General features: G+C 32.6%; 1 protein-coding gene across 1 annotated transcript in view; it reads left to right on the top strand.

Annotated features, from left to right (window-relative positions):
• The first annotated feature begins 6,633 nt into the window (after positions 1 to 6,633).
• Positions 6,634 to 12,713, top strand: part of LOC129218558 (uncharacterized) — a 76,567-nt gene continuing 70,487 nt past the window's right edge. Inside the window, exon 1 of the mRNA XM_054852861.1 lies at positions 6,634 to 6,643. The gene's annotated coding sequence lies outside the window, so the exon portion shown is untranslated. The remainder of the gene's footprint in view (positions 6,644 to 12,713) is intronic.

Genomic DNA, 12,713 nt, shown 5'->3' with positions numbered 1-12,713 from the left:
GTCGTATGATTAAACGGCATGTAAAAGATCCCTTGGGTGTATTCGTTTGGCTTTGAATTGCCTCGGCAAAATTAAAATTCCTAGTGCAGTTTCACATCAAAGAGAGCCCAGGTGCCTCCATCTGGTGGAAACTGGGCGTCAAAACCTGCTTGTGTCTAGTACACTATACTTGAAACGAGTTGATGCAGGAACGTTTTTTTTTTCCAGACATAACCGCAACAATAATTTTTTAACAATATGGGCACAAAAACTCATGAATTGCAACCAAAGGAGATTTTAAAAAATGCAAAAACATTTTTTTAAGTCATAGCCCTAAATGGACACTCTTAGCTTAAGTAAATGAAAAATTATCACATAAGCTTTGCGCTACAATATGAATTGAATGAAAAACCAACGTAAATAAAGCACAAATTTTGAAGAAATTTTTTTTCTTCAAAATTTGTGCTTATTTACGTTGGTACGTATTTTCATTTAATTCATCTTAGCTTAAGTGTTCATACACTGGTGGGTCTACCTACTGAATGTTTTATGCTGTATTTTAAGTGATTTTATAAAGTTAACTGGTGCAGACACATTACTTCATACATACTTAATTATCTTACTGGTTGATTTGAAGATTGGAAAACAAAACTAAATTTAGGTTTTTCATCCGCTTTCCTACTGAATATGTAAAAATGTCTGTTCACATTATTCATTTCCTGTATTATGAAGAGTTTCGGTAAAGGCACTTATTTTCGCAGTTTTAGAGAGCCCGTAGACATTACAAAAATTTAAGACCCATGAGATATTTTTTCATGTTTTTTTTTTTTTTTTTTTTTTTTTTTTTTTTTTTTTTTTTTTTAAGGTTTTACGCTGACATTTTTTTCTGGGTTCTCAATTTTTGGTTACATTCATATAAACCTTGCGAAATTTTCAGTTCACAAAGTTACCGATAACTTCATTTTCGCGAAAATTATGGCTCGCGAAAAAAAAAAGAAAAGCAGTTTCACAGTCTTAATAAAAATAGAAACGTTGCAATACAGCTTCGAAGTTTTTGTTTATTTTTCTTCACATTTTTTTTAAAGTTAAATAAATTCTTTTACATTACAGATAATTGCCATCCACTGCTTAAACCATTCATCCTTAATCTTTGCCTTTTAACACTACATTTCTAATATGGAAAATGGGCATGGCTTAAGCCCGTATCCCAACCCCGCCCATGGAATTAACCAGTTACTGTCATCAAAAACTGTAAAAGTAATGATGCAACGCAGCCTTTTGTTGACCGATGATTAGATTAATTGAAACAGGAACTTAAGACTATGTCCATGTGCATTCCCCATAGAAAAGCTTTTTCGGAGTCTTGTCAGAAGTCGTCTCAGAATTTGTATGGTCTACCGCATACCAACTTTCATGCAAATCTTGTACTTTTTATTTATGATAAATATATCCCGAACATTCCAAATTAAATACAAGAGGTTAAGAAAGACAGGTTTAGGATATGAAAAATTTATTATGTAAATGATGCAATTTATTCTTTTAAGGTAGTTGATATTTTTTTTCTGAATTCAAACGCCGAATATGTTGCGAGCTTTTTTTTTTTTAAATCCAACGAATATAAGATGCTTAAGCTTCTGGAAATTAAATTGCAAAAAAAAAAAAAAAAGATAGTTCGAGTTTCAGGTCAAGAGCCATAAATAATTTTGGGATGGAAAAAAACTAAAAATTAGGTACGAAAATTTAGATCATAACAGTGCAGTAAACTTGAAATTTTCTTGTAAATACATCCATGCATACATTCACACAAAATGAGAAACAAAATAGATTACAGATTTAACTTTCTTTTGAAAGATGTAGCAAGTCAGTTATTGAAATCTGCCATTTGTTGCAATCAAATCACCTAGACTCAGATATTAACTTAGAGCAATACACTATAATTAAAAAAAGGGTACTACTGTATATCTACGCAGTGATCATTATGCTACAAATAATTTTAAAAAAAACCACGAGATGAAAATTATTTTGATCCGTTGCATTTTTATTCAGGTTCACTTGGAGAGTTATTTCAAAAGTATTTGGAGCTTTTCAAGCTCACTTCAAAAACGTGCGGTTGAGAATATGGAAGAGAATCAACGTGCTGGTAAAAACGTCAGTGATACTTATAGCGTGTCGTTAACAGTGAAAGTTATCTTTTCACCAGAAAACAAACTCTGTTCAGTCCAAATATATTGCTATATTTTAAAGCAAACTGAGGTACTTTCCGTTCTCGAAAGCCCCACCTAAAACTCTCGCGATTACTTCACGTTTAAGAGGAGTGATAAGATGAGGATGGGTTCTTTCCGAACTTCTTAATTTTAAGCGTGCACTTGTCACTTTGCATTTACAATTTTCATCTTTCCACTTTGTTCAATATGATGCTAAACGTCTTCTATCTGAATCAAAATTCATATCATAAATAAATAACTAAAATCCCCTATCATCCCTGTTTTGATGAATTCTCAACGGATCTGAAACATGCGCTAAGTCGCGAAAGGTTTTTTCTAAGAAAATCAGACAGAGGTTAATGCTTTTTTAATACGCTTTTATTAGCTTCACTTGTATGTTTGTGAGTAACTCTCCTTTGGACTAAGAGCTAGTGGCTTATTACTGTTAGTACATTCCACCACTTTATGAGCGTTCGTGGCCGAGCGGTTTAAGGCGCGGATCTTCGCTGACGTCCACTTCTGGGAATCGTTGGGCGTGCGCTCTAATCCCATCTACACCGAATGTTAATTTATAATCTTGAAACTCAATTTTCGCCCACTTTTTGTGATCGGATTCTTTCAAAATTTGGAATGCAACCTCAGACTTGATGACAATTCAATATTCTATAATCAAATTAATTTATTAATGATAAGTTATTAGTTTATTCTAATTAACACGCTTTTATTCGCTTAACTTGTATGTTTGTGGGTCCAACTTTCCTTTGGACAAATAGCCAGTAGCTTATTAGAATTACTTACAACGTACAAATCAGAGATGCGGAGTGTAACAATGGTTGCACATGAATTTACCAGAAAGCATTCAAAATGTATGATGCAATAGAATACTAAGATACATTCCATTATAATAAAATAATAGTTTAAAAAACTAAAAAAACACGCTTTAGTAGCAAAATGAAATAAAAAGTAAAAAATAAAATAATAGTTTAAAAAACTAAAGAAAAACGCTTTAGTTGCAAAATGAACTAAAAAGTTGAAAATAATCTTTGGATGACAAGTATATAAAGTAATTGACCAAACACTTAATTTTACTGTAATAGAAAAAAAGCGTGGAGGGGGGGGGCTTCTTATCAGTTGTCTTAAATTTCTTCCACTTGTTATCCATGCAAAAATGCAAATAGGCAGCCCCCCCCCTCCCCCACACACTTTTTTTATTGCAGTAAAATTAAGTGTTTGGTCAATTACTTTATATACTTTTCATCCAAAGATTATTTTTAACTTTTTAGTTCATTTTGCTACTAAAGCGTGTTTTTTTAGTTTCTTAAACTATTATTTTTATTTCATGATTTATGTGATTGTGAATTTATCATATTAATTTTACTACAGAGGAGAGTTAAGAGGAATGGGACAGTTGTATTTAAGCCGAAATACAATGAACATGTATATTCTATCTTGTCCAATAGATATACGAGCTGCTCTAAACTCCTGCTTGATTCTTTTCTGCTGCATCTAATAAACAAACTAGAAATAATGTTCAATTTTTTTTTTCGGCAAAAATGCAGCTGGCTGTCTTATTATACTCTTGGCGTCACATTCCTCCCAACTCTCCCCTGTACTTGAAAAATTTTTCACATTTAAATATTTTTTTTTGAAGCTTTCGGCGAGTGTTAATTAAATAGCATAACCCTGGTGTGTTGAGAGTGATGGTGCGACGTCGATGTCGATGTTTTTTGAAACATCGATGTTTTTGAAACATTGGCGTTTTTGAAGAAAACATCAAAGTTTTGGCCATCTATGTTTTTGAAACATCGACGTTTTTGTAAAAACATCAATGTTTTTACCATCGACGTTTAAAGGTCGATGTTTTTCCTAACATCAATGTTTTGTGTTCGATGTCGACATTTTATATTCGAACCAAAAGTATCCTTAAAAAATGCGAACATGTTGATAATTTAGAGCAAAGATGAAAGCTTTATTATTAACTAGTTAATGCGAGACCCATGACATCGGAAATAGTTTTATTGTTAGTTAGCTATAAAAGCAGACTAATATTTCTGAAGAAAAAATAATCGTTTTTCCAGCACTCTGTTTACAAGAGTATTGAGTGTTATTAAAGTTTTCCCCAAATATAAACGTGAGTTTTTTTTTTTTTTTTTTTTGTTCTAGTCTTCCTCTAAGATATATATGAACCAATAATACGTGCCAGCTCTCAATAAATGTTTGATTTAATAATTTTATTAGAATAATGTACTTAACATGCATTTCATGTCGCTGTAAATATGAATAATCTTCGAATATAATTTGAGCTTCAAATGTAATTTTTACAATTCTGCCGTGGGAAGGTAAAGAGCAGTAATTGCAAATTTTTGCCATAGATTGTACGTTAGCTTTATTGCACAAGCTTGCAAATTTGGTTTCCGTTGGGGGAAAAAAAAAGTGCGAAAAAAAGTCTAATTCCGACATTTCCCTATTGTTGGAATCGAAAAAACGTTTCTTAAATACCTCGAAAACTCATCTCTGCAGATACTGTCATTTACTTGTCCATGACAGAACTCTTCCATGTAATTTCGCTGAAATTACGTATACTAGAACAATAATTTATTGTGTGTTATATTTCCTTTTCTTTTCTTCATTTTTTTTTTTGAGCAATCACGATTGCTTATTGCTTTCATTTGACCGTCCTTGATGTCCGGTTCCTTTTTCAGAATGGACCAGGGGCCTCTGCAGCACCGCCGCGCCGTCCACCGGAGGACGGAGCTGCTCCTCTGGTCCTAGTCTTCACTAGCAGCACTGTCCACCAGAATCCCCTCCTCCTAGGCGGTGGTGTCCATGTCCTGCATACACACACTCCTACATACACACACGTCTACACACAAACAAGTCCTTACACACATACATACACGTAACCGCCCAGGAGGAGGGGCAGGCTTGGGAGGACATGTGAGCCGTTTCTAGAAACAATAGCCTCCAATGAGTAGGTTCCTGTCGCAACTCGTGATTGCGAAAAACATAAGTCGAATTCAAAGTATCAGAATTCAAATTAGATAATATATCTTTCTTTTTTTTTTCTTTTTGTGTGTGATGTGATCAATTTTGAAACATTTTAAATTTCTTTGATTCACATTAATTATTAAATAACTTTCAGTTTTCGTAATACTCAGATTTAAATTTAAAAGACGTAACAAAATTGTTTCAATTAATTTGTAATGATATTTCAATTTTTTGCATTTTAATTGTGTTGTAGATCTTTTTTCATAGCTTAGTTTAGAATGCTAATGTTAATAATTAATTATCATTTTTATTATCAGCTTTTTCTGACAGTTCTACTAAATTGATTACCATGAGTTAAGTTCTAGCATTAAAACTTTTTTTTCAGAGTTTATCATGTAGGAAGTTAGATGTTTCAAAACATCGATGTTACAGAACCTTAATGCTTCGAAGCATCGATGCTACTGAACATCGATGTTTTTGGGTCGATGCATCGATACCATACATATTTTAATTTTGAACATCGCTGTTTTGAAGCATCGATGTCACAACACTAGTTGAGAGAAGTTTCAAACAAAGCTGAGGGGTGGGACTGAATTCCGGGTTGTCAAAGTCGGACGATTTAAAATTTCAGAAGATGGAGTCGTTCATTTTCTCTCCGAGACTGCAACTCTGCCATGTCTGCGGAGTAGGAGTCGTAGTCGGATTGATTTCTGATAAAGGAGTCCGAGATTTTAAAACTCCAGGAGTTGGAGTCGGAGTCTCATTTTCCCTCTGACCCCGAAACCCTGGTTTTGATTCATTTTTACGCCTTGCTGGTTTTGAGATAAATGAGGCGAGAGTCGGAGATTTTAAACTTCAGGAAGTTGGAGTTGTTCATTTTCCCTCCGAAACTGCAGCTCTGTCACGTCTGTGGAGTTTGAGTCGTAGTCGAATTGATTTTGGATAAAGGAGCCCGAGATTTTAGTCCCAGGAACTGGAGTAGGAGTCTCCCATTTTTCCTCCGACTCCGCAACCCTGGTTTCAATACATGTTTACGCCTCGCTGATAATGCTGCGAATGAGCGAAAAGCACGATAATCTTGAAAAAAAAATTTTTGAAATGCGAATCACATTTTTCATTCTTACCTTCAGTGATAAGCGAACGCGAAGAAACATCATTTTAATCTCTGGAAATGATAATATCATGTTTCTTAGAGTAAACATACGTAAGATGTGTTTCTTTATCTATACGCTGTTAGCTAATGCGTTAAAAAGCAGCATTCGGAAAATTTTCATTTATAAAGAATTTGCATAAATACGAAATTAGGTGACAATGCCTTGTACCTGCTGCTTCTTTATACCTGTTTTAGTTCAGTTACTGAAACTTGGCGAGAGACACTTGGCGAAACGTTATATGGCAACCCGTATTGTGAGTATTTCTAACACGTGCTAAGGATTTGAACTAGTCATTTAAAGAAGAATTGGCCAACGCATGTAAGTACTTTAGTCGTTTCCTTTCCTACTAAAAGCAAGTCATTATTTCTATTTTTTCTCCTTTTTTTCTTTTCTGTATGCTTATTTATTTTATGGATTCCAGGTATGAAGTTCGGTGTAAGGATTAGGTATTGTTCTATTAAGAATTATTTGACGCAAATAGCTGCAGGAGAATTATCCAGGCATTTAATGGTTTCTCTTTCGAAAAACTTTTTTGAAGCGAATGCTTTTCTTTGCCATATGAAATATTCAAATTGAGATTTTACTTTCAGTTGCTCAAAAAATGTTCAATGATTATTTGCTTTTCTGAACGCAAAAAAAAAAAAGAAAAAAGATATTTTCCATTGAAAAAATTCCGTACAAAGTGCTTTATATAATATATTTTCTAGTATACAAAAACTAGAAAGTTTTCAAATCTTTATTCATATTTATTTTAAACAAACAAGCGAAGTTTAAGTTGTAGCTAAAATTTTCCATTCTTGCTATTATTCACCAACATAATTGGAAAATACGAATGGTTTTTATCATCAAACTGCATTCACCGTTTGATTATAGTTTTTAAAAGGTCTAAATTTTATTCAAAATTTAGAATGACAGCAAGAAAATATTTAAAAAAAACATTCATCCAAAACTAAACAGTTTAAGATCTTCAAAACGAATATGCAAATCATAATATTTTTTGAATATTTAATGGTTTTTTCTCGAAATTTTTCATTTATTCTTTAAAGCTAACATTGATCTAGCATTAAATTTCTAGAAATTTAATGAAAAAAAAATTATAACAGAGGAGGGTTTTAACACCTGTTTCCAACTATTATTCCGTACGTTAAGAAAAGCTTAGAAAAAAACTCAGCTTTTAATATCAATGAAGACAGTAATTGAACAAATATTAACTATTTTTTGTGAATGTGGTTTCCACATTAGTACTGCTTTCGAAACGATAACGATTTTTTTTTTCTGTCACAGGAACTGTCGTGGATGATATGAATAAGTTATTAACTCTTAAGCGCCGCTTGTTTGCATTGGCAACGTACCAAATTTAACCTCTCAAAGTACTATGAGAACAAAATTGAAACTTCGCTGTTGCCAAACCCCAATAAGATACACCAAGGATCTTCTCTAATCAGTTTCAGCATTGCTGCTGATGGAAAATAAAAATACATTAATTTTCAAGTAGTGTTCAAGTAATAAATCTCTGTAACAAATAAAATTTTAATGTATACAAATAAAATGTTTTAAGGTCTTTGACTGTAAAGTACTTGCTGTTTTTTCAGTTAAAGCCCAATGCTGTCACGGTTTCTTTCTTTCTTCTTTTTTTTTTTTTTGATTATAAACCTTATTTAAATTAAAATATGATTTCTTTAACAATGTTCCCCATAATTAAAACAAGAAGTCAAAGTAAAAAGACATTTGAAAAAAAGTTTTTCAGAAACAGGCATTTTAGGATGAACGATTTTTTTCCCTTTATGGTAACGAATGAAAAAAAAAAGTTTCATTTTAAATAAAAATTTTGATTTTCTTTTAGATAACAACCGTTTGAAGATTTTGCAATTCAGTACCGTTTCGTAGAAGACGAATCATTAAAACGAAGTCAATATACCTTTTAACCTACAAAGTTTAAAATGAATTATAATAATAGAGAGTCGGGAGATGTGAGACGGATTTCACAATGTTTGCCTTACTTTACTAATTTAGATCAACCAGGAGTGCAGAATATGAAATCAAATACTATGCTCTTTCAAGCTATATAGAGCAACAAATGTTGATAATTATTTTTTTCTTAATCTAATATTTATTATATTACTTAGCGATTTGTTATTTATGAAAGTGCAGTTATTCATTAACTGAAATACTGAAATTAAGTTGCAATAATGGTTTTAGTTCCAATATGTTTTTTTTATTTTTTAATGTGAAATAATACTGAATATTTCACTGCACTCGTGTTCGTAAATAAGTTTTTGAAAACTTTTGTTTAACTTTGTTTTATGATCTGGTTAGTGAATTATATTCTGGTTGATGAAAATCTTACTTTTCTATTATAGCATGTTACTAAAATATAGTTCACACAACATAATGATATGTACTAACTTATACACTTTGGCAGATTTTAGATCATCAACGTGTTATTTCACTGTAACACCTCACAATTAATTTTTGCTAACAACATTAATAGAAAGTAGAACTTGAACAGTTGGCGTAGAAAGTAGGACTTGAACAGTTAGCATAGTTAGCGAAATATAAACTCAAAAACAATAGAACAAATAGACTATTGTCAATTCAAGATTCGTGTCCCATTCCACCCTATTCGATGTTCTCCCGCTCCTCCTGCTACAGATTTTTTTTTTCTGTTTTCCTATATCATACAGTATGCTAAACTAAGGCTTAATTTGTCTGTTCGCTAACAAACGTTATACCTTTGAGGTTTTATGAAATATTTTTATTTTGTAACATTTAAGTAGTAGTTGAAGAGATCATTGAAAAAAAAGGAAAAGGAGTTTTTGCTTACTTCTGAGGTATAAAAATAAGTTTTCTGTTTTTAGCTCTAAGAGAGCAATTAAAATCAGTCAAAGACTGCTTCCATCTACTGGAAAAGCTAGGAAAAAAATCCAATATTCTGTTTAGACATAAATGTAGTTGTCCCATTCCTCCTACCGTCACACGACTCTCTCCTATAATACTTTTAGGCTTCCTACACATGAGGCGATTAGTTGATTCAACTTTTCAAAAAAGTACCTGTCAACTAATTGGTTGATGTTTTTCATTGTCTTCACACCAAGACAGTTTATTTAAACCAACTTTTGTTCTGAAACGCCGAATTTATTCGAGCAGCTGCTCCACAACGCTGTTAAAACTGAACCAAGTTGACTCAACTAGTTTTCTCGTGTGTAGATCGAACGCATGAGAGTGTCCCAATGAGTTAAATAAACTAAAAAGTTGATTCATCTCATGAGGATGAGAATAGTAACAGCACATGTACCTGCTGTGCCTGATGAGTTGACTGTCGTGAGAAGAATGCCGGGCGATTCCTTCACTTTACTACCTGATGATCGCCCATTCGAAAGTTGACTCAACTAAGTTGCGACGTGTAAAGCAGGCCTTAAACTACCAGTGGTGCATACGGGGGAGGGAAATTATGGCGCAAGTTGGGCGACATGAAAAATTTAGGGGGGGGGGATTTTTTTTTATTTATTTAAATTTATTTATTCATTTATATTTAAGTTGTTTATTTATTTCATTTCATTTATTTATTTAGTTTGTATGTGTGTATGTTATTGGCGAAGCACAGAACTTTTCTTATAAAACTTTAATAATAATAATTGAAAATGTATAAATAAATAAAAAATACTTTTGAAAAATAAATAAAATATAGAAAGAGAGCAAAAAATAAAAACTAAGAAAAGGGAAAAAGGGTTGAGAAAAATGTTGGGAGGGAATTTGCAATATTCATCATGGGGGGGGAGCACCCCTGTTAACAACTAAATGATATGTTATGGTGCATGTTGTGTTTCTGCACCAATCGTAATTTAAATGTACACAGCAATAAAGATGTACTTGAATTTCAATTAATGTCGCATAATTCAACAAAATATATTATGACATTCGGTTATGAGTTTTGACTGATGCTTGATCATTTTGAGCTCTTTTATGATCAGATACTTTATCGAGATAACAATTACTCGTTAAATCTTCTTTTATTGTAGTTTATTTTCCACTATCTTATTTCAAGCAGTTAGAATCTTTTGGCCAGCTGAATGGTGAAGGCATTTTTCTACCGTTTAGACAAAACAATAACTACTCTCTTTTAGTCGGGAAGATTTTAATGTCAGACATTTAGTTATCAGTAAACATGCCGAGTGCTTAAAATATGTTAAATGCATAAACATGACATTAACTATCTCAAAAATAACGCATGCATGCTTTACATATTGCACGTAATCACACGATAATTTCATGAAATACGTAAAATATGCAGAATATGAAATAGAAAGCAATCTCTGTATGTAATATGCGGTTTACTTTCTCTCTCCTTCTAGACAGAAGAGAGTTGGATTTCTTTTTTTTTTCTCTCTGTCTTTTTTTTTAAAGTACTGTTCGAAATTAAACTCTAACTTTTGTATACAAATGTTTAAGAAAAAATTATCTGAGAAGGAAAATATTTGCATATGCGAAAATAAATGGATAAATACTCAGTGTCAAAAGGTATGCACGGCAAGAAAAATGTTTATCTCTGGAAGCCAATCTGAACTGGCAACAAAAGGGCTCCGAAACGGGTCTGCTTCTCAGTGTCTTCTTTTAAAAGGGATGGCTCCACTGTAGCTGGTTTTATAGAGATACAATAATTGTGGATATTTAACAAAAGATCCCCACAAACTTCATCAAAATCTAAAATAGATTTTTCTTTTCTTATGGAGATCATGTTTGGTTTTTGCTCAAGAGCTCAAATTTTGGACAAAAACGATGTCGTTTTGGTTTTTGCATTGGTGTATCCAATTTAACTGGCTTTGAAAATATCCTTGTCGCTTCATTAATGCTGGTCATTGTATCAGTGCATTTGATTCATTGCAGCAGGGGATGAACGCTGATTGGTTTCATCAAGTCGCAGTCTCAGTAAAAGTGTTTAGATAACTTTGCTAATTTTACCTCTACTGTCATAGGAGTCATCTTGTGTTTTATCCAAGTTTCTCAACACTTCAAGAGTCGTGCCAAATATTGCAGATTGTTCAGCCAATTTATCCAATATAATTTTCAAGGTACTACTCACATTTATAATATTAGCTTCATGATAACAAAGATATCGGCAGGTAATTTCTACAGGTTATAGAGCATAAATAATGTCAGGTTAATCATTGCTTCCTTCCTCGGAAAATTTTTTTGTATACTTTTAGTAATTTAAAGGTTTTGTGTGCATTCCTTAAGATTACAGAAGCGCTCTAACATTGCATTCAAGCAACTCAAGCGAGTTTTGCAATATGTAAAACACTTTCTCGATTGTTTCTAAAACACAATTTTCTGGGTTTCAAATTTTAGGGATGGTTTTTGAAAACGTTTTTAATTTTTAAGCAGTTTCTTAATTGTTGAACGAATGAAAACTGAAACCTCCAAATGAGAATAACAATCCATTCTCAGAAAAATATACTCTATTTTTATTGTGTTCTTAAAAGATGAATCCTTCGTTCATTATATGAGACAAAAATATTTTGTCGCTCTTCTTGCAGATGTACGAGGATGGGGATTGTAACTTCAGATGATGCTTCTGAAAATATTCGTCTTATGTGCTGCAAAAGTTGGAAAATGTTTGCATGGAAAATCTTTGCGGGATTGGAAATCTTGCTGGATTTTGCTCTCAATATGGCGGGATTAATCCCGCTTAATATCATGCGGGATTCGGGATCGGGCTTGCAAACCCCATAGGGCCCAAAAAAATTCATTTCGATGGGCCTCCAAACCTAAAAATCCACCTCTGATAGAGAAGCTCAAATTTGCTGCAGAGGCAGAGTGAGCGATGTATGTGATCCGTGTTTAACTATTGGAAGTGAGTATTAAAAAAATTATCTTCGCTTAATTGAAGAAGCAATTTTTGTGCATACGAAAAAAAAAACGATTTTTATTCAGCGTTCAGTTTAAATGAGGTGTAGAAGTTAGTTCATTGTTAAAACAAGTTGAAAATGCTATGATTTTTGCAAATAATTAGCTAGCAGTTATACATAAAGGATATGTTTCCATTCCATTCTAGCAGGAAAGTTATCAGTATGTTTTAATTTTATTGTCCAAACAAAGCAAAAAAAAAAAATATTTTCTGCATTTTAGAACTTTTAATTTACGAACACTCACACGGTCTTACGAACTATTAACAGATCCTGAAAAATCTTCCTTTGAAGTAATGTAGTTTTTCATGTTTTCTTTACAAGTTTTAAATGGAAAAAATATCTTTTTACGAACTCCATGTAAGGTCAATAGCTCTTTCTTAAGAACTAGAACAGCAAGCTCTGAAAGTCGAAGAAGATAAGTTAGTCCTTTGCACTTGCAATGCAATTTCTTCTTCACGCGCCATTGTTTTTATTCTTCTAGA

The sequence above is a fragment of the Uloborus diversus genome, chromosome 3 (genome assembly GCF_026930045.1).
Source record: "Uloborus diversus isolate 005 chromosome 3, Udiv.v.3.1, whole genome shotgun sequence".
Taxonomy (NCBI): Eukaryota; Metazoa; Arthropoda; class Arachnida; order Araneae; family Uloboridae; genus Uloborus; species Uloborus diversus.
Note: the sequence above shows the minus strand (reverse complement) of the source record. Positions and strands in the feature narration are given on the sequence as shown.